General features: G+C 41.8%; 2 non-coding genes across 2 annotated transcripts; both read right to left on the minus strand.

Moving 5' to 3' along the window:
• Positions 1-22,554: 22,554 nt before the first annotated feature.
• Positions 22,555-22,626, minus strand: LOC122319929. The gene has a single exon (XR_006245397.1). It is a non-coding gene; the product is annotated as a small nucleolar RNA Me28S-Cm788 (small nucleolar RNA).
• A 161-nt stretch (positions 22,627-22,787) lies between these two features.
• On the minus strand, positions 22,788-22,863 carry LOC122319928. The gene has a single exon (XR_006245396.1). It is a non-coding gene; the product is annotated as a small nucleolar RNA Me28S-Cm788 (small nucleolar RNA).
• Positions 22,864-22,886: the final 23 nt, after the last annotated feature.

The following is a 22,886-nucleotide window of genomic DNA, read 5'->3' on the forward strand; positions in this document are numbered from 1 at the left end:
ATTCGAGATCCGAAACGATCCGCTTTAAGCCCAAAACCCCGGACACAGGCTGTCCAAACAATTGCCGGCGTCGATCTGTTTGGAAATTGTGTTCGAACAAACGTCGCATTAACGCAACATTTTCCAATTTTTTATGGCCAGGCCAACTCCCGCCTTGTCCAACAAAGCTCAGCTGCCTGTTATTCAACACGGCGGCGACAGCAGAAAACCTCAGCACGGATTGCCCTCCACCACCCGATTCCCTCCTCCTCTTCCGCTTTTCCCACTTCAAGTAGGTGCACGGAAGAAAAGCCTAATCAAAACTTATATAAAATCAAAAGAATCAATTTTAGTTATAGTCACATTAAACTTAAAATGTTTTGTTAACTATGTTATTTTTCAAAAACTGGTAATCAAATTTTTAAAGGAAAATAGTTTAACTAAAATGTAAGAAATTATATTAATCTTAGTAAATATTTTTCTCCGTGCATTGCCAGCCAGTCTAGGCTCAATCTCAGACGCGGACTCCAACTGCAGCTCTTGTCCAGTTATGCGCCAAAAGCAGTGCAGTCTCCAGCTGTGACTTGAACTCTTTCCAAACACGCGCGCCTGCGCAGCGGTTGCCCCACCTTTCCTTGCCCCCTTCCCCCACCCCTGCTCCACACTCTCCCCCTTTTTTATGGGCATTTGAAAGCGCTTGGCGTCCAGGAATGCCAAAAGAGCCAAAACAGCCAGGCGGCTATCTCGGCAGTCGTTTAGTGTAATCAGTGGCCGGCACAGGAGGACATGGACAGCCGACTGAGTGGGTCGAAAGGGGGCAGCGGAGAAGGGGTACTTTGTGGAGTAGATGCATCTATGAATATGAATACAAGTCAACACCTGAGATCAATTAGATGAATGAACTGCAGTTGGGTAATGGTCACATGCAAGTTCGAGAAACTTTGTGTGGTAAATAAGGACTCAATAAATCAAATCTTTAACTAGTTATACATATTATTAAATAAATTGTCATATAAATAACTAAAGAGTTTAATAAGGTGTCCTTATTTTCGCAAGCAATATTTTTGTACATTAATGACTGAACAATAAGGTATTATCTGAAATGAAAAAATTTAAATACTGCAGATATTTTTGCGCCATTGTAATAAATCAAGTATTATTCCCAGAAGGACCATTCTCAAGACCAAACAAAGCTCCAAGCTTCCATAGTCATTTCCATTATTTTTCTGCCAAATAAAGCTATCGCGAAAGAAAATCTTAGCAGCAGGTCAAAGATCTTCAAGTGCTGCAATCTTTATCCCACATAAAGTCACAAAAACCATCTGTTACAAGTAATGGGAGAACTGGCCACCGATTCTTTCACTTTATCAGTGCTCCAGTTGGAAGTAGCAATGGAATTCTTGTCTGCAGCGAATGCCATTGCATTTTGCCCTAGCCTGATTGACCCTCATAAAGTCAACTGCCAACATTTAGCGATCTAAATCAGTTGAAAGCGGCCAACTGGCAACATAGATATTACCAATGCAGGAAACTCTTTCCAGGAAACTCTTTCTGGCTTTTTGGCTCTGATTGTGTTGTGTCCACCTTTTTTTGGTTTTTTTTTAGTTTTTTTCTTTGGTCTTTTTCATGTTTTTCTGTTGGTTTTTGGTGCCCAATTGAACCGACCAGCAGCCGAGAGATTTATTTGCAGGCAGCGAACATGACTTGGTAGTTTTGTTTCGTGTGCATGTTGCTGTTGGCTGTTGTGTTGTCTGTGTGTTGCCTGTGTTTTGGCAGTTGCTAGTAGTCCTCGAAGATGAGATACTTGCCGTCTGATTAGCTGACACAGCAACAGCAACTCCGCAACAGCAACTGCTGCAGCAGCAGCAGCAGCGGCGAAATCAGCAACAACAGGCCAAAGAGTGGGCAGCAGGCACTGTCAGGCTGCCAAGTCAAATCGTGTACACAATTGGCGCGACATGCAACATTATTCTCCTTCTGCTCCTTCGAGGCCGTCGATCCCGATCCCCCAATCCCCAATCCCCAGGCCCCATTCTCCGGACTCCGGACTCCAGTTCCCAGTTCCCATTCCCCATCCCATTTCCATTCCCGAAGTTGCAGCTGCAGCAGCCTGCAAACTCCAATTGAAAGTGGCGCGGGCGGCTGCTCCAGCTCTGGACAGACAATTTAGCTTTAACACTCAAAACAAAGCTTAACACATTATTTAATATTTGTTTTTTAACACCCAAATCAACAAACTAAGCTTATAGTTTTTCAAAACAAAAGCCTTTGTCGAGATTTTTCACAAATTTATCGAAAAGGGATTAATTTTAATTGTATTTAAGTTATAATATCGATAAGCATATTAGAATACTTAAAATAAAGACCAATGCTTGAAGCTTTCCTCAAATTCCCCCAAAATAATTGAATATTTATCCCCGTGTACCGGCATGTCCCGATCGTTCCGATTGGTAAACGTTTTGCAGCCTTAGTTTGACTTAATTTTCACCGACCGTCCTGGTCGTCGTGGTCGTGGTCCTCTGGCTCTATTGTCTGCTCAGCTTTCGCTTCGTGATTTGCGATTTTATCGCATTGAAATGAAATAATTTGAGTTCAAAATGATGAAGTTAATTGTGTTTATTAGGCTGCCAGTCACACAGACTCTGACAATGCGAGCCTTGAGTCGCTCGGGTCTCCAGTTTCGATTCCGCTTTGCTGACTCACTTCGCCCTGAAGGCGCTTCCCTCCAACTGTCCCTCAAATGTTGCCCAAATAGTCTCAGTCCCAGCATCGGTTTATGCAAATTCGTGAATTTATGAGCTGTGCCCCATTAAGTCATTTTAAAAGACTCTTTTTTCCAAGTCGCCCCAGGAGCAGAGCGGCAGCAACAAGAGTTGCTGAAGTGGCACCGACAACAATACGAATACGAAACCCAACTCCCTACTCCCAACTTGCAACTTGCAACTGGCAACTGGCAATCCGCAAATCGGGCAACTTGCAACTTCCAAGTCCAATTTCCAAGTCCAAGTCGTGTGCGATATTAATCGCTTTTGCTGAAAATGTCATGTCAGTTTTATGTCGTAACATGATTACGTGATTTCGGCTCCGGAGGATACGGATGTGCCACGAACAGATGTTGCAGCTCTAGCCAAGAAAAATGGTTAACACAAAATAGAAATGATCAAAAAGTAGCAAGAATTAGCATGGGAATTACCCTATTAATAGGATCTTTTAACCTAAAGGTGCTTTGTTCCCTTTACTTCTATGTATTCACATAATTTTTTCCCACATTACATTACTCTATCTTACTGAAATCAAGAACTCATTTTACGTAGCCCGAAACTAAATGCAGAAACAAAGCATTCAACTGGAAAACAGTGGCAACAATTTAGGGGTAGGAGAGGTCGCAAGATTAACGCATTTTGCGCACTGTACAGCGTTGTCAGCTTAGCTGATTTCATCTTTGCAGGGGTTTTTTGGTAAGTAATGAAGGGCCGTGTTTCGGATTTGGGCTGTTCCAAAGATCATATCGAAACACGAAAAACGCTTGTCAGACGCTCTTAATGAGCAGAACGCGGCCTCGTGTCGCTTTTGTAAAGGCCACGTGTGGATCGCTTTTGCCCACCCCCTCTTTCCTCTTTTTTTGTCCTCATCCTTGCTGTCAAGTGGTTAAGATTGGTTTTTACACGGGTGGTTCTATTTTATCATAATGGCAGCTGAGAGTTATATTGCGATTTATCAGAAAATTGTTCAGCGTTTCCTAACACCACCGACTGAGATTTTATTTTGAATAATGCCGAGATATAAAAGAAAATATTTTTGAGTTAGGTCAATGGAAATGGTTACATCTTATAATGACATATCTGACATTAAAAAGGTGGTATGAAATGCTAAATACTTATTTTGGTAGAAATCCAATGGGGTTCCAGATATATTTATATTATTTCCACCCAAAGTGGAGTTAATATCCATGACCAACGGAAATCGTTGCATCTGGTGCCAATTCCCCGTTTTCCCACAAAAACCATGCTAAGGTGGTTAAAGACCAAGTTTATTTACCAGTTTAGGACCCAATCACACCCAGGCCATTTAAAGTTGAGCCAACGAAATTCCTTGCATCTGGTGTCGCCAGAAATCGATTTGGCCACTTTCCCAGACAACAACCCCCGGATTTGGAGCCCAGCAACCCCTGACAAGGACCCTTCAATGTTGTCCGGGTGACGAAACTTTTGTGGAGACTCTCCACTCTCTCGCCACGGGCCACTCTCTCTCTGGAAATGCATTTTCCTTCCGCTCTCACCGCGCACGAAGTCGGCCATTTTGAAATGATTTGCATAAAGGTAAAGAGAGAGAAATGCAACCCCCAAGAAAATGTGGCCCCCACAAAAAGTCTGTGTATACATTTTCCTATTGATTTTTCCCTCGTGTGGCGCCCACCTCGGCGCTGCCTTCTTTTCTACCCGGCCATAAATCCATGCCAAAAGACATTGCATTTCTATACTTTGATTTTTATGCAAATGGGAAACCGAAACGAGGCAGAAATTGTCTTCGAATTGCTGTTGTCTCTGGGCTCCAGACCACGTGCAAAACTGCAACCGTCAAAAGGAGCGCCTTGCTATTGGCCTGACTTCAGATTCAGCCATAAAGCCTGAACGAAAAAAGCAAGCTGAACTCGACTCACGATCACGAAGTACACAAAAGCCAAAGCTCCTGAAATTATCATGACCCCAGCATGGCAATTGGGTCAAGCAGCGCTTGGCGACATTTGTTCGCTGACACAACACGAGCACCGGGAGTGCAAAATCGGGGGGTTTTATATGTATTTATATTGTCGCAGGGGGTACGTGCATTTCTGACACGTGGCCCCAGGAATTCGAGGCAGCTGCAGGCTTGTTTCCGTTCCCAGTTGCGTTCAACTTTTACCTGCAGACAGGTCACACTTAACAAAATAAATAAGCTTCAGTTTATCCACACATGAAACGTTTTAAACAGAAAATATTATGGATAATAAGGTATTGAAGAATTTTGTAGAAAGAAACCTATAATTTATGGAAAATCTCTTACAACATCAGAGAACCCTTTTTTTTTGCAGTGCACCGACTAATGAGGTCCGATCCCAGGCCTTGTTGACTCAGTGCATGAAGTCCCGGCCACGTGACCGCCCTCCATAGAAAATGGGCGTGTGCCGGGGACTCAGACTCGGACTCGATCAACCACCGTCGCTATAGACATCCCCATTCCACATATCCTATCGCAGCCTTTCGCCTAATTGACGCACGTCCAGGTCGTGTGTCGCTTCAATTTGGTTATACAAACTTAATTGACGCATTTGTTTGATTTGAACGGTCATGGGAGAGTCCGCCTCTTTGCTTTGGTCCTAGAAAAGAGCGGCGCAATCAATTTGCTTGATTGGGTTAGCTCCCTTGGAGATTGTGCACAAATTGCCCAACAAATTGGAGAAGGAGCATCTCTAATTTGCTTGAAGGCTACCGAGATTCCATTGCCGGGGGTTTTCGGGATAAGGTCACGTAGTAGACAGTCGGAAATAATGCTGATTGGAATTCATCATTCTTTCTCTTAATGCGGAAAATCAAATTATTGAAGAACATAGATTTAGATGCTTTAAAACTCTTGAAAGTTTTTTACTTGTGATTCTTAGTTCCTATCCAAAGAAGTGATTGTTGTATCACTGCAGAAAAGCTTTTTTTTGGAAACATAATACAGATGCGAAAAACTTTTTTGCCCCATGTTCAATTGCATACAAAGATGTTCGAGATGCATCTCATCCATGAACATTCGGGCAATCCTAGCTTCCTGCTTCTGCCGGTGTCGCAATCTGCAGGTGTCTAATCCAACTGGCTGGCCAAGATTTGTCACCTCCATTGTGCCAGACTTAACGCTGCTGGCGTCGGCACGATATTGCCCCCTGTTGCCCCGAAACCCTGACAGAGTGTTATCTTTATTTTCGAATCGAATAAATCATAACTTTTGCACCTTTTGGCACGACATACGAGTTGAGACACACTCCCAACACCCCCTTCTTACTCATGCCTGGAGTAGAAATGAACGAGAATTAAATGTAAATAACAGCAGTGCCCCAAAGAAAAATTTATCAAATGTATTAGATGAAAAAATTATAAGAACTAATGCAATTTTACTGTTCTTATTTCAGTATAACAATAACATTTTCTTGATTTAAAAATTTGGTTCTTAGCATAGTAATCAATTTCTCCACCTTCTGTTAACCCAAATCAAATTTCAATTATGCGACAACTCCATAAAAAGCCGTCAAGTGGCTGACCGATTTCCGGCTGTGGATAATTATAATTATGTACAAAGATCGGCAGACAAGGAGTGGCTATTTTTAAAGCTCAGACATCAGGTTATTGTCTTGTCGCCGTTGTATTTGGCTTAATTGCAGCCCGATTTGTTTATGGGCCAGCGCGACAATCAAATGGGCCCACCGAAATGGCCAAAGCCCGAACCAAACGCGCATTCAAATCAGGCCCAGCTGACACTGAAAAATACTATATAGCCGCTCACGAATATAGCAGACCGACCGGCCACATCGGGCATTGACTACAAGGCACGCACAGCGACACGAGAAACACAACATCGACATCGTTGACATCCGGAGCTGCCCTGTCGCATGACAATTAGAAAAGGTTCGGCTACAACAGACTTGGCCACAAAACGGCCGAACGCCCCCGCGTTTTGCGGCCTGGGAGACCAGTTAAGACATTCGCCCTTATCTCAGACAATCCTCGCTTACCAATCGCCGATTGCCAGACAGTCTCAGCGGCGAATGAACCTTACCTTTGGCTCTATAACTCTATGCAAATCGATCGATATGCGAAAATGTTTTTACCACGGCCAACAGACAAACGGATTACAGTGCCTCCCCATAGTATATCAACGCTTGTGTACATGCACATGTGTATCTGACTTTTACGGGTGAGATTTCTCCGCTATTTTAGGGAATGTTGTCAATACCAAAACTTATTGAATATTATTCAGCAAATTCTTAAGAAACCACAGGTTATAAATGTAAAAAACTCACAAAAAATAAAATCATTTTATTTCCATATTTAGTCTAGCTGCTAATTAAAGGATCTTCCCCTTTTCTCAGCTCATCCCTTTGCAATTAAGCATCTGCACTTAAGCTGTTAAAATATTTGCCCACTCACAAGAACAACACACTTAAAATGTCCAAAATTTTGACAGCAACGCCCACCTACACAGCCGCCCCCCGCAAACAAACACACGCATTTAACAAGAGCGCCAAATTAAGCCATAAATTTAGACGCCTGGGACCACCAGCCAAGTGGCAAAGTCGGATCCGAGATGTGGGAAGGTGGGGAATGGGGCTATATAGCTGTATATGTGGAGCTGCACAGCAATAGCCAATGCAAAAACAGCAATGCAGGGAGCCAGGTCCAAGTTGTCTGCAGGCAAAACGCCTCTGCAAGTGTCTTTCCTGGGGATCTCGCATCTAGCATCTCGCATAACATCTGCAGCTGCGTCGGAGTTGCAGCTCGAGTGGTCCTCTGTAAGTCACCTCCCCTGAGTCATCACCATCCCACTCTCTCCTTTGCTCGTTTAATGCAAAAATTCAAATTTAATTAGTCTTCAAGTGAAGTAGTAATATTTGTACAATCTGGTAAATTTCGCAGCTGCATCATCTGCATCCAAGGAAGTGGGAAGTGAAATTGTGGAATGGGAATAAAAGTGGAGGGGGATTGGGAATGGGAATGGGAACGGGAATCAGAATGAACATAGCAAATGGAATGGGGGCGACTGGTCGGATGACGACTCCTTGACTGAATGCCTAGCGTTGTTGATATAAAACTGTTGGGCAGCAAGTGGGTTGAGCACTGACAAAAATTTAAAAAAATAAAATCCTTTTCAGTCCCAAAAATAGTATACCGTGTAATGGTGTTTTTTTTTGTACCTTGTAATTTTAAACATTAAATTTATATTTGATTCACCTTTTCTTGTGAATTGGAATACGAATTTCCCGCAGTGTTTAGCTCATGATTGCCCGCTTGTCCGACTGCAACTGCACACATCTGCATTCCAGACGAGTCAACGGCAGACACCGCTGCAGACTCACTCGCAGCCTGGAAACTATAGATATTATACTATAGCTGGATCCAAAGCCAGACCCAGACCCAGACCATGTGGGATTATGACGCGCCGGCACTCAAGGAGGGGCAATCGCAGTGCTCAAGTCAATTGCAGTTTGTCTGCAGCCAAACGCAGCTGATGATGAGTTCCTCTGCGCAAGTTTGTGGCATCTCCACATCTCCATCTCCGCCTATCCAGCTCCAATGGGTTCTTGATTGGCTGCGAAGACGCCTCCGTTTGTCGTTTTCAGCGGTTCGCGACCCCGAGCATCGCGTGTGACATTTGCTGCCCCTGCAATTGCAACTGCAACTTCGATGCTGCTGCTGCACCACATTCATTAGCAGTCGCTAAATGTTCGCTTAATCAATTCCCCCGTCACTCTGTCACAGCTGTTTTCCGGGTGCTGGCTTACACAATGAGAAATTCCTCTTCTTTGATTTTTCTTCCCCACAGAACGCCAATGTTTCAGAAACTCGAAGAAAATGGTTCAAAATTCCGTTCTGGGCTAATACAAAATTTTTAGCATTATTATTTTTATCGTAATCAAATGTTAAAAACTGTGGTTGTTAGTTCTTAAACAGTTGTAAGCATAAGAACCTAAGTGTAGATCTCAAGTGCCTCTGAGTAAAAATTGGCTACGATGTTAGACTCGAAGGCATGGAGTCACAGTGGATGGCACTGTCTACAAATTGCCATTGGCGGAGCTCGTTGCAATCTTAAGTGAATTTATGTGGCAATCTGGTGGCGTCTCCGGCCTCCAATTTCTTGCTCACTGCCTGCCAGAGTCCATGATGACTTCAATTAATCAGCTTAATGCGCTGCAAATGTTAAGAGCTGAGATTGCAGGATGCGAGAGGATGCAGTTCTGGGATTAATCACAGAGGATAAACAGGATTCTAATAGGGGCTCTCTACTTCTAAGATCTGTTAGCTCAATTGAAAAATGTTCTGTCTTTTTTTATTGATGCGGTGTATGAATTATTTGAATAAATTTTTAACGTTAAGGATGGAAACTGATACATTTGTACCTGTTGGAGCTTGGGTGCCCTAAAACCAAACATTTTTTTCTCATATTTATCTCGGCATAAAAGGTTATGTCAGATTGTGAAAGGTGTAAGGCCTCCAACACCAGCTGCAGAAATTATATGATTGTATGGACTCCGCATCGCGGCAGCTGGCTGAAATAATTCGCCAAATACGCAAGCCGAGAAAACGAAAAAAGCAAAAAAGTATATATTTGAAATATCGGTCGAATGGCCATATAGAGATAGAGACAGCGCCGCCATATGCCGCTTTATATGGCGATGGCAGGTCGGATCGGATCCGATCTGATCGCTACGGATCGTGGCCAACTGTTCGCCCAGTACTGACCATTTTAGCGTTGTTATTTATTTTTCCTTTTTTTTTTTTTGCATTTTCTGCGACATCTACAGCTATTGACAACGCACTTGTCGTCGTTTGGGCGTGTTTTATGCACTTGTCGCAGCTCGTTGCACTAAACAGTTGCCTCAACATGGCCAACAAGTTTGTTAAATGTCAATTTTGTGTCAAAACGCATTTTGAATGCCCGAAAATTGCCCGGCCAAAAATTGTGGATTATTCGTGCGACACACCGCTTACAGTTTTAAAGGCCCTGAAATCACGCTGCCAGTTTAAATTTAAAGCTAATAAGACCGAGGAAAGTGTCCCCGAGAGCACGCCCATTTCGTAGACCATGGCTGATCATAAAATATGACACGCGAGGTATATCAAGGAGCCATAAACAAAGCTAAAATATTGAGCAACACTTGGTGGACCATAACAAAAAGTTTAAGAGTAAATAAAAAGATTTTTCTTTATCTCAGGGGATTTGGAAACTTGAGGTACACTTTCCTTTTTTCCATTTTTATATATTTTTAATTGGTGACATAGTCACGAATCTTCTTAAGTTTTAGTTTTTGTAATAAATATGTATTGTCTCATAAAAATAAAAAAATGGTTTTCTGGCAAACGGTAAATATATAAAAATTGTTTTTTTTTTAGTTTTTGGAAAATATTTTTTCCGATAATGTTACCAATTTTAGGTATTCAACAATGCTCTTTTGAAGTGTATGAAAATCAGCTCTGTTTGCCCCAAAATAGTTCACAACACACATTTTAACCCGTTGGCATCATTAGCAGCTCGTCGGGAAAAGCCCCCGCCCACTCCGCCCCCTCAGAGGAAGAGGAAGAACAGTGACATGTGGGTACCATTCGGTCTACCCCCGATCTTCCAGAAATAGCGTGATAATCGCGGCACGCTCATCTGGCTTCTGTTGGATCTTGATTTCCACTTCCGATTTAACTGGAAATGCATAAAAATCTTCCCTTTTTTTGGGTGTCGGGCCATGTGTGTGGTTTTCCGCCCCAGTCGACCCCCTTTTTTCTGAAAATTTCCGCTGTCATGTGTGCCAAATGTGCAGCTGCAGAGGGGAAAGCGATATAGAACCAATCGACTGGCTACCTTATGTTTGATTTCATAAATACACGATATTCTCCTCGAATCGGCGGCTGGGAAAAATATGGTAACATGTAACAGATGCGCGCCATATTGCGGCTACGGATCACGGACTGTTTTTGGACTCCGGACAACGGACTCCGGATAGCAGACTACGACTACGGTTTGCCCACCATTGGCATTGTTTATGAACTGCATCCGCAGTCAATAAAACATATACATTTTGATACTTATTCGTATACAAACAGCCGACCACGGGCCTTTGATCAATTTTTTCTATGGATGGAATGAGGTGTTTCGTTTTATTGATTAAGTGAAGTGTAAATTTATGCCATTTGGAGGTTATGTATTTCTCTGATTCTTATAGAAGACCTTCTTTAAAAGGGAAATTTTCTTATGACATTCAATATAATACATATTGTGGTCATTAAAGGGGAATGTGGTTATTTATTTCGATAAACTACAAGTTTTACTTTTCTTACCATTATTTTATATTCTTTCCATTTGTGCTTCTAAAAAATCACTAATTAAAGACCATCGCACTTTTTATTATACGCTTTATAAACATAAAAACAACACAAATTACTAAATTTTTTTGTATAATTTTACTACTTGAGAATTTAAATGACTCAATTTGTAAAGACACTACACTTTATTGTTTCACTAAAAAAAATAAAAAAAAATATATATTATATTTTAAATGAAACTTATTCCTTATTTCTTGTTATTAAAATGGTCACATTTTTTGACGCCATAATAAATTCGCCGCAAGTTCAATGCGGCATTTTATACTCTTCTTCTTCATCAAATAACGGCGAAGTTGACAAACGCTGCGAATTCGGTTCGCAGGATTAGCACACACACACATACGCAACTGCGCGACACCTGTGTGAATGTATTTGTACCGAGAAAGCGTCTCGCCGATTTAAAACCACTAAAATATAAATATTTCTTGATTTTCAAGATTGCTGGTAGGTTTTGACCCATAAAGTGTTGACTTTAAGTGTAAATACAGTTTCTTAGTTGCTTTTAAGTACGTTAAACGAATATGTTTCGTTTTTTTGGTTCACACACACACAAGAAACGGGCATCGCGTGATTTTTGGCGTCTAAAAGTGGTAGAATAACTTATTTTTTAACAGATCACTTTGTCACAGGTGCATAAACTATCTCAATATCGCTTAGAGAACGGATTTAATATGTTTAATTAATTTATTCCGGGAAAAAAGAAAACAAATCCGGAGAAGGGAAAAGATGCGACCGGTAGAAAAAAGCGCAGCGAAATAATGAAAATGGCGGCAAACTAAAAGAATAGCGGAGAAGAAGGAATCGCCGAGGATTTTAGGGAATCCTCTCTTCTTTCGTTTGAAGAGCGGAAATAATTAGGTAAGAGAGTTATTGAATTAAAATCCTAAATGATCAATTTTTTTAAACATTTATTCAAATTCCTGTGAATGCATTTCAGCCATCTAAATCGAACGACCCCATACTTAAAGCCCTTGCTTTGGACCTCTAGCCATTACCACTAATGTGTTTAAAACGGCCTGTGACCCCTGGGACTTCACGATCTGCATCCGATGCAAATCCCCGAGCATGCTAAATCGATCCACTGATGGGCATAAAGTCTGCCAATCAGAGCTCTCGGGTCCCAAGACCTCGATTCCCCCGATTCGCGATCCCCAAAAGCCCCAACCCGGCGCTTGAGGTTCAAAGAGAAAGACCTGGCTCGAAGAAACCAGCGAAGCGAACTCAACTTAACTAAGACGAACTAAGGCAGGGCCAAATACATTTCGATGGTCGGGGAAAAACCTTTCGAACTTTAACCAAACACTGAGAAAAAATATTTTAAATACAAAACAATATCTGTAAAATTAATAAAAAAAAATTCATAATTATGATCGTTGAATTTAAAAGTCTTTAATTCCTTATTTTCATATAGAAAAAACAAAGATCACATTTGAAATTATTAAAAAATTTGGTTGTACTTTTTTCCCGTGCAGCGATCCTTGGCTCTAAAAAATTGCGTGAAGCGGCGCATTTTGTTTATGGCTTTTGTTTGCTCTGCAATTGAGGAGGCGTTCAAGGGGTCAGGGGGCAGGGGGAGTGGCAGCTGTGCTGACCTTGTTGAAACATCAAAACCATATTATTGGCATGCCGACTTTCGGCCGGCTTGCGATCTTTAATTTTCGTCTTCGCCAGCTTTTTGGTTTTTGTTTTTGAAAAATTGCACAAGTTAAAAACCATTTCATTGCATTTACAGGGTTTCACTTGCCTCCATCGGCGGTTGCGGTCCGCTGCCACTCGATTTGTTGTTGCCACGGCTGCTTTTGGTTTCAACGGCTGCATTGTGTAATTTATATGCGCCAGTCCAAAACGAAGGCGTTGGACCGGCACTCTGAGAAATATTTCCTTAAAAACTGCACAAAAAGTTCCTAATAATCTTTCAACAATTAGCAATTAAAAAATAAACTATTTTGCAAACAAAATATTCAAAACACACAAGCAATATGGAAGGGTGGTTGGAATTGGAAACAAACGGGTTGATTTTTCATAATTGTAAATTGTAAAAATTCTTAGAAATTATATGTTTTTTAACCTAAGCATTTTGGTAAACATCAATCTTCAATGACATTTATTCGAAATACTGCTTTAAATTTAAAACTTCGATATCATACAAATGTATTAACCTGCTAGAACTCTTCTATAATTTAAATCAATTAACAAACTACCTTTTATGGATTTATTTTTCTGCGAGTGTGCTGCACTGGCCTTTTCTGCGGACGACTACGTGACCTCCAATTCGGGATCAGTTTCATGTGCGTTAAAGTGCACATGTTGCCTTTGTGCTGTGCCTGTTTCCGTGCCCCTCCCCGCGATTCGGTGTGGTCCGCCTTTGATGGATGCCGCCTTCTACAGTGGGACACCCGATCCAAGAAGAAAAAAAGCAGCAAACCAAACCCAAGCGATCCGAGCTAAAACGAGCCAAAACACACGAACAGAGTGCCGCCCAAAAGCTTATTCATATGCTAATTTCGCTTAGCGTTAAGACACAAAAATATGGACAGTCCGCCGCACTTGTCGCTTTTCTTGACTTGTGGCTTTTACAAGGAGGCTCTCGGAGGGGACTGAGGCAAATATCCAATTAAAATTGTCCAACGCCGCGACAAATATTGACTTGCGGCTTTTCGGCTCTTTTATGTGGATGGCACTCCCTTCGAGGGAAAAAGAGGGCAATCCGTTGATTACTTTCATATGGAAATCGACTGACAGCCTACCAATTGGGTGCCGCCATCCAGAGATTAGGATCCATAAATCTTATAAACTAGGTGGCGTGGAAACAGCACTTCAGGCAAATTAAAAAGTCAAACAAGTGCCAAGAATTAATTTTAGAAATCGGTTTACCTAGTAATAGTGGAAAATATAATAAAGTAATTAAATTAATAAACTTTTAATAGATCAATATTATTTATCGACGGCCATAAAAACTTGATTTGATTCCCAAGGCGCAGCAATTCAACTTCCTCTTGGTAATTCACGCAACGTTAATGATTTGCCATTGGTTTTTCTCCCTCTTTCTGTTAATTTTTCAACAATAAAGAAAACGAAGCTGAAAATGTACACACGAGCGTGCAACTCTTTCAGCCGCCGCTCGGAGGTCCACTAATTAAGTGTGGAATGTTACAGCAATCAGCTGGCTCTATTCAGTCGGCGGGGTTACGTTAGACCCCCACTTTTGCCCCTCGGAATCACTCGAGGTGGCCACAAATGGCCATTGAATGTGAGGGTCTTAATGAGGCCCCCGGTCAAACAGAAAAATTGTTATAAAAAAAACAAAAGCTGGCCGAACTATCAACGCTTATGTGCGTGGACCCATGGACCACGTTGCGGGTGCGTAGATCCAAAAAAAAATACTACAGGCAAGCTTGCCTCAAGTCAACCCTTAAATTTAAAGCTTTAAATATACATAACTATCATATCAATTGAAAATATATTTTTATAAATTGTCTATTCAAACAACATCATATAGTAAGCAACTGTTTTATTTATGAAAACTTTTCCCGTCCTTGTGAAATTCAACCTACTCGAGATCGACTGTATTATAGAGGCTATACACCCAGCTGAGTGTGATTATCGTGGCCATTGTTGCCCTCCGGTTTAATGTGATCTCATGTTGATTGATTGCGCACACCTGTGTGAAAGACGAACTGAATTGGTTCGTTTTTGTTTCACTTTTTACGGTGTGTCTCCCCAAAAAACCGATCTTGATGGATTGGATTGGTAGAGAAAGCTTAAGGCTTCCAGCACGAAGCTTTCATCCCGGCCTTTGTGTTATGCAATTGTTAACACAACAACAATAACAACAAAACCAGCATAAAAACTATACCAAAGAGGGGCAGAAATAATTATTAGGGGCTAAAGCTAAACAAAAGCGTAGCGTTTTTGCTCCTCTGCGCTTCGCTGACTTTTTGACGGACAGTCGCCGTAGTTTTTTTTTTTATTGTTACTATCGCAACTGCCGGACATTGTGGAGCTGAGCTGAGCTGAGCTGCATGGGTGGCTCTTTCCACCTTCCACCTTCCGCCGCTCCCAATCCCAATTCCAATCCATTGTCGGTGCGCCCTGCAATTTGTATGAATTTCAAATTTCTTCAACATTGAATATGAACAAAACCTCGGTGAAAACGCCAGTCGACGCAGTCAAGCAGTTTGGTTTGAATGAATAATTTCCGCAGTCGTCGGTCGTCTTCCGCTGGGTGCCGTCGACAAAGATTCTGCCGGGCACTAAAAGAAATAAATATAATTATTAAAAGAAACCTAACATTTTAGTTTTATGATGTTGCAAAAAAAATGCATTAAATGGTAATAATAAAAAAGAAGTTAAAGGTTGAATACAAAATATTTCAAACGCTATAAGAACAAACAGTTATTTCATTTTTATTTTATTTTTTGAAACATATTTAAATTTTCTAAAATAAAACAATTAGAAACAATGGCTATGAATTTAAGCAATTTATAACTCCAAAGGGCTCTTCTATTTTAAATGATTTTTGTGTAGTAAATCTACTCATCATCATTCTGTAAAATGGCTTAAATTGTATGATGTAAATTTAGCCCCCTCTTTTTCAAAGATTTTTCCCCAAGTGCATGGCTGCGGCTGTTTATCGTTGTTGGGTTCTCTGCGCCAAATGAAAATGAACACGTGCGTCCGGTTGCTGCGGCTCAGCTGCTGCTGCTGTTGAAAATAAATACGAGTGTGTGGAGTGGATACTGTGCGGCATTTATGTGGACCCTGTGGCAGCGGCAGCGGCAGAAGCTCTGAAGCCGTCCAACAAATTTCACTTTATTGATGGGCACTGCACTTGAATCGCGGGGGCCACCTAAGCAAACAGACTGCCGATTTGCAACGCTTGGCCGCACAACGAGGCGTATGCGCGATTTGCCATTAACATTAACATGGGCAACAGCTGTTCGTTCGATCCGAGCCGAACATCAGAAAACCTGCACCACCTGGATTTCCAGCCCCACTGCAGTTCGCCTTGTGCGTCGTTCGAGTCCACAATTAAAATGCTAAGTGGGCGAAATGGGTTGGAGATGACATTCAAAATGCACTCGGGCAAAAAGTTAGCAAGTTAGAACCCTAAGTCCACCTGACATCTTTGTGTTTTCATTTCTGCACACTGAGTTCTTGTTAATGCAAAGATGATCAGCCAAGTATGCGATTTCAGCTCTACAGAGTTTCTATATGTAGTATAGTAACAACATCATTTCATTCACTGTCCGCCAGACAACAATAAAAACATCGTACACTTGGCCGCAATGATAAAACGCCGACATCTGTAGGAAGTGGCTATTGCATGTACGGATCACACATAAACGAGTTTACTCGCTTGTGGATGGGGATGTGTATCCAAGAGACCCCTCCCAGAAGCCCCCCATGTTGATTGCTCAGCGGAGCTTATCGCGAGCGAAATGACCTCAAAAACGCGATGGCAAAACAGCAACAAGGAGCGAATTCGTCACGGACTGAACCCTGAATTTAATGGTTCACAGATTGCCATTTGTCATGGTCAAATTATCTGCATATTAAATTCAATTTAACTTGAGCGCAATCACAAGTTAGGAAACTAAAAAAGCAAAGGAAACGGAAAGGGTTTCAGATTATTGCGCATGCTAAAGTGTATTTATAAAAACTAAAAAACAAATCAAGAAAGACCTTCATAATTTATGGTAATAACGAATCCCAACCCGATATTAATGTATCCAAATTGGTTAGCTTGCAAATAGAGCATTTACTCTGATCTTGCACAATTCAGGAATTTGGGAAAGGCAGTTCGAAAATGGAAAACGAAAACCCAACTGGCCGCACATGTTGCTCAGCTGTTTGCAATTACTTTTTGGAAGTAGCCGCGACCACGACGTCAAAGATACAAATCAAAGGCATTGCCACAATTGCGTAACAGCCGACACAACCCCATTAGGTTGCAAGATCTTTGGTTCTGGAACTGGGAAATGTGCGCTTCAGGTGGCAGGAAGATGAAGATGGACTGCGAATGGGCTGCCGTTCGCCGGAATTAAGCGACTTCCGCTCCACTCGAACAGCCGTTCACCTTCTGTATATGTTTCTGCAGCGATGCACTTGGAGAAATGTGGAGTAAAAACCTGGAATATACAATATAACCTCCCTTAAAGATCCAACAAAAATGTAACTTTTCTAACTACTTTAACATGGGAATTACAAACACTTTGTTAATGAATTTCCCTTTTTAATCGATATGATCTTATGAATATTTTTTAATAGGTTTTCAAATCCTTTTTTTTTTTTGGTGTAAAAGTGTGCGATCCTCATGCTCCAGATTGACAAACAACACGTGTGACTGATGGAGTGAGCGAGTGAGTGAGTGACTGGCTGGGCAAGTGAACGAGTGAATGAATGAATGAACGGATGGACGAATGGATGGATGGATTGAGTGGGGGAATGGGGATTGAGGATTGGAAGTGTGGAGCGAGTGTGGGGCAATGGCAATCAATGTAATGTTTATGCCGACGCTGTTGCCTGGGATCCAAAGATATAAAGATCTGGCGACTGGAACCAGATTCAGATACAGATACTGGACTGGAAACTGATTCAGGACCACAAATTGCTTTCAATTATGTTGCATGCGACTCTGCTCCCGTTTTTATGCCTCATTGTTGACGTGTCTCCGTTGGCAAGTTTTTACCCTCCTCCATTAACCGATCCATCCAGCGGATCGGATCGGATCGGATCCATCTGGGCCATCTTTCGTGTTCTGTGTGTTCTCCGCTCTGTGTTGATGATCTCCGTGTGCGACTGATCAAGTTGCGTATTTATCTTGCGACTGTGGCAACTGCACTCTCGACAGCACCATTACTGTCCCCATCATCGCAGTACAATGGTACTGGAAGCCCTGAAAAGTTCTCTTAAATTTACTCGAATAAAAACTATGACATTTGTGGTACCGCTAAGTTTTGTTTTGTAAAGATAAGCATCACAGAAATGCTCAAATTTCTACAATTTTTCTGTAAGTCTTGGTCATAGTTCTGGCATTTTATTTCCCAATTCTCCCCACTGTGCCTTCTTTTTATGACTTTGATTTTAAGCATCGGTTTCAGCATTAAAATGTTCCATTAAAAGACCACCACCCCGATTCCCGCCAGAACCGCAGCAAATTACTTGCGGAAGTGCGCCACGCCCACTAAAGTGCAGGTTTGACTCATCGAGGAGATGGCATCGGGATCGGGAATCGGAGATGGAGTCCATGTGGGGATCTGGGCGATTGAGTTACTCAGCGCGGCGTCATCATCATTACCATTAACCATTATCGTCCTCGCAGTGATCTCGGCTTGCGGATCCTTCAGCTGCGTGCAAATTTGTGCTTTTAAAAACAAACTAAAGTGAAAATTATGTCAAACCAGTTGAGCAGCCGGTCGTCGTTTGGAGCTCGTTCTGGATCTCGTTGTCCATCTCCATCTCCGTCTCCATCTGCATCTACATCCGAATCCCAATCTCGACTGGAATTGAGTAATTTGTTGCAGAGACAATTAGATGCAACAGATTGTTGACTAAGTGACTGAAGCGTTTACAGTTGATCTCGTCGGTGAAAGGAAGTGGAGCAGTCGACTTTGGAGCCATGGAGATGTTTTTTGGCCCGCGGGCTAACGAACAGTTGGACTCGACAGAACGATGAGTCGTTGACAAGCTGAGAACATTTCGGATTTTTGAACTGAACTAGGGTAGATGTTAATGAACTTAAATGTTGGTTTTGTTTCGGATTAAAAACTTAATCGACTTTGAGTAAACTTGGTTTGTTGCAAAGCCACTTAGAATTCCCAACATTATTTTCTCCAGGTGTCGAACTGCAGGAGAGAGTTCAACGGAGTTCAGCAGGCCACGAAAGAAATGAAGATGCCACCGCAACGAGCAGTCTGCGATTGGGCCTCGTAGCATTTCATAATTTTCAGCCAATTATGCGAAATTGCCAGAGTCTTTGGGGCCAGCCAAAACAAACAGACCTTGGGCCGAGTTAATGACATTGAATGGGGTCAGATCCCAAGAACCACAAAACCCCGCAAAAAAAAACCAGAGAAGAGAAGGCAGCACCGACGAGTTTGAATCGGGGGAAAGACTGCTGACAGCAATCAACAGTTGCGGACTTGTGGACTTGGGGCTCTGCCGCATGTGAGTGTCACTCTGCCTCGTCCCAAACCCACCTCATTTTCCCCCCTTGGCAGTCAGCAGTTTGTCTGCTGCACAAGATCAGGTACTCAAATCCGACTAGGTAATGCCACTGCCAAGGGAAAATACTTAAGGCAGAGGTATCACAAGGTTAGTAAGTAAAGCATGATTAATCCAAAACAATTACAACATTTTTAAATAGTTTTATATCACTTTATTGTTTTCTTATACAGAATTCTCTTACATCCAAAAGCACAAAATTAGCCCATTAAAAGGTTAATAATATAATAAGTATGTATTAAATGGGTAATTTACCTTCTTTATGTTTAAGAACCTATAGTTATTTCCGTAATAACATTCATTTAGGAACATGCCTTTAATTTTCAGGTTTACTGTATAAGTCCGCTCTCAAATTTAGCTCTTATGATCCACTTACATTTATCTCAGAATCCAGCATCTTTCACCTACTTTCCTCCGTTGATCGCAGATAGCAACTAATTCGCCTGCTCGACTCTTATCGCACATTAATTGGCCGATGGTCGATATATACGGATACTCGTATATTGGATATACCCGCCGCGGGTTAGAGATCGCGATCACAGCCTCTCCCAATCGCAATCTCTCCCAACACGTGCACATCAAACTCTACGCTTTATAATTGGTTTGTCGAGCTGCCAGCAGCCGGCTAAGCCGAAGTCTTAGCTTCAGATTCAGTCTTCAAGACCCCGGCTCAAGCTCACATGTCTGAGTTAAGGCCGAAGAAAAGCCAAGCCGAGGACAGGCACTGAAAGAAATGCATAGGTCTTAAGTTAAAATACTTTAATTTGTCTTACTTACCTGGTAGCTTCATTGAATGTATTGTGAAATAAGTTGACCATCCCTCTTCTTATAAAATTCTAAAATTAAAGTGCTAATTTTACCAAAAGTATTACACTGTTTGCTAATAATATCTTTATGGGTTGCTTAAAAAGAATGCGAAGACTTAATGTCCCAACAATTATTGACTATTCCCCATATTTTCTAACCGTGCCTCCAAAAGCAACGTCAACGATGCTAAGTGAATTAAAATAATGCTGCCGCTGCTGCTTTCTGCCTTTCGCTGATGATGATGATGTTGTTGCCGATGCTGATGTTGATGCTGATGAGGCCGGGACCAGGAACTCCCCTTCGGATCCGCCAGCTACTCTGATGATTCTATTTATTACACGGCAGGCAATTTGCAATTTTCCGCTGCGTTTTAATTATTTGCCATGCCCGTTAGTTTTAATAAAGTTGCTAACTGTGAAAAGACGTGACTGGCGAACGGCCATTTAATTCGCAGTCGCGCTCAGGGAAAGTGTCGGTCTAGCTGCCTGCTCTTCTGTTCTATCCAGCCTCAAGTATCCAACGTCCAACATCCAGACTCCGGACCAGACATCTGATTAAAATCTCGGCTTGTCCGGCTGAATTTCGCTGAAAATTCTTACACGCAACTGGCGGACAGCTGAAAAGCTGCTGCGCCAACACCCATGCCCCAAAGTCCCCGGATCTCGGGGCACTTCGTGCGAAATTTTATCACGCAAGGCATTCGCGGTGATAAGCATCTGGGAACTCTGCGAATTGGACTCCGATTCCGCGATCTTTAAAACGCAGATTGCGATCAAAAGGCTCTGATAGCCACCAATGCGCACAGTCCCCAATTCACGCCCCAAAACAAAGGATCAGTGATGATGTTTGGAGGTAGAGTAGCTAAGATTGGATATTAAATATTTATATTATATTAAATAAATATTTATGTATATTAAATATTATAATATTAATTGGATTATAAAAGACATTAAAATGTAAATTGTCGACCTGGCTAGTAACTTTTTCCTGAGATGATGACTAAGTAGCCAACCGGACAGCACTTTGAAAATCCGCAGACAGGGGAGGCCTTCGTCTTATCTCCTGCTGGGCATCTGCTCATCTCGCCGCAGTCCACACACTTCTAAAGTCCCCACCTTCCTTCCCAAAAATCCAAGAAATGGCAACTGCTCCAAGGCGCCGCGGAGGGGGCGTGGCAGGTGTTGCAGGGCAGGTTGCGCTTGTTCTTCTGTGTTTTTTTTTTCTCTGGTCGGGGTGCCAAGTGTTTGCGCCAAGCGTTGATTGTCCTTATCGAAGGCGCAGATCGTTTGGCCAGAGGAACCAGCAGAGCAAAGGCGTCGCGAATCGCATGCGTAGATGCTGCCTAGAGATCTTGAGATTGCACTTGCGTGCCAGTCTGGCAAAAAACGAGTATGGCCGAGAGAACCAGTGCCAAGTGATGAATGTCCGTGTTATGCGATCTAATGATCTAGAAATGAAGTTAATAAATCGTTTAACCAGATGGCACAGCTCTGGTCGAGATCGGAAAAGAGGCTGCTTCGATGCCTCTGTGGATTCTTGAGAACATCAGAGATGTCATATGTGTAGCTCATGTTACTTAATACAATCCTAAGCTAATATTTATTTTTACTTGGAACCCAAACCCTTAGAAGCAGACTTCAAATTCATTTATTACCTAAATATGAGCAGTAAAACTCGCTATATAATTTGATAAAAATCGTATTTACATTTCGATTTAGCTACCCGGGAGCAGCCAAACAAGCCAGCACTGAGGCACTTGCCCCGTTTGGCAAGCGATCGACCACCGGGCCGAGCGACAATTTGCATAACTACTGTGCTTATGCCGCAAACATAACAAATTACAACGATTTTGCGTACATACCACCGGGCGGATGGAAAACGAGGCATTTAGCAAATATCTGCCTGTCCCATAACGGGACTCCACTGGAAGAGCAGTGCAAACAAGGCCGAGATTTAATGGCCAAGACACATGGTAATGGCCATAATAAGGCCGCAACAAGACAGGCGCACATCAACTGGAATTATGCAGAGACCCGTCCTCGCAGACCCGCCAACAAATCACCTCACATTCCTGGGTTCGCTTTCGGTTGCATTTTATTTAAAAATTGCTAAGGCTAAGGATGGTTATATTTAGGTTGTGCAAATGATCGTGGCATCTGCACAGTGGCTTAGACTAACATAAATAGGCGGCAGTCGATTAGTGGTTGATTGGTGATAAATGTGCAGTTAATGCAGACGTACAGACTGTAAGGAAAAAAACAGTTTAATTAGTTAAAACATATTATGCTATTTTCAATAAACAACTTACCTAATGTAAGGTTAAAGTAAAATCAAACGCCACATACCCCAACGCAAGAAGATCTACAAAAAACAAAAACAAAGACAGGTTAATTTCAATTGCTTTTTTAATTTTTCAATTTTTAATTTGGTTTACTAAAACTCAGTTACTAATTTACAATCAAATCATTTCATTAGTCTAACATATGTAAAAACATCATTGTGCAAATGTAACAATTATTTGATTCTGCTTCTTACCTTAAAAATGGCCAAATGTGAAGTCCATTGGATTTTCTCTTCGATGTTCCTGCAAGCAAATAAGAAAAGCGAATGTTAGAGAAATTGAAAGCCATTATTTATATTCAATTCAAAAAATTAAGAAATTTATTTTTAAGGGCCTCAGTTACTAATTTACAATCAAATCATTTCATTAGTCTAACATATGTAAAAAACATCATTGTGTTAAATCGAAAAACAAATCACTTTAAA

The sequence above is a fragment of the Drosophila ficusphila genome, unplaced genomic scaffold, assembly GCF_018152265.1.
Source record: "Drosophila ficusphila isolate 14025-0441.05 unplaced genomic scaffold, ASM1815226v1 contig_286, whole genome shotgun sequence".
NCBI lineage: Eukaryota > Metazoa > Arthropoda > Insecta > Diptera > Drosophilidae > Drosophila > Drosophila ficusphila.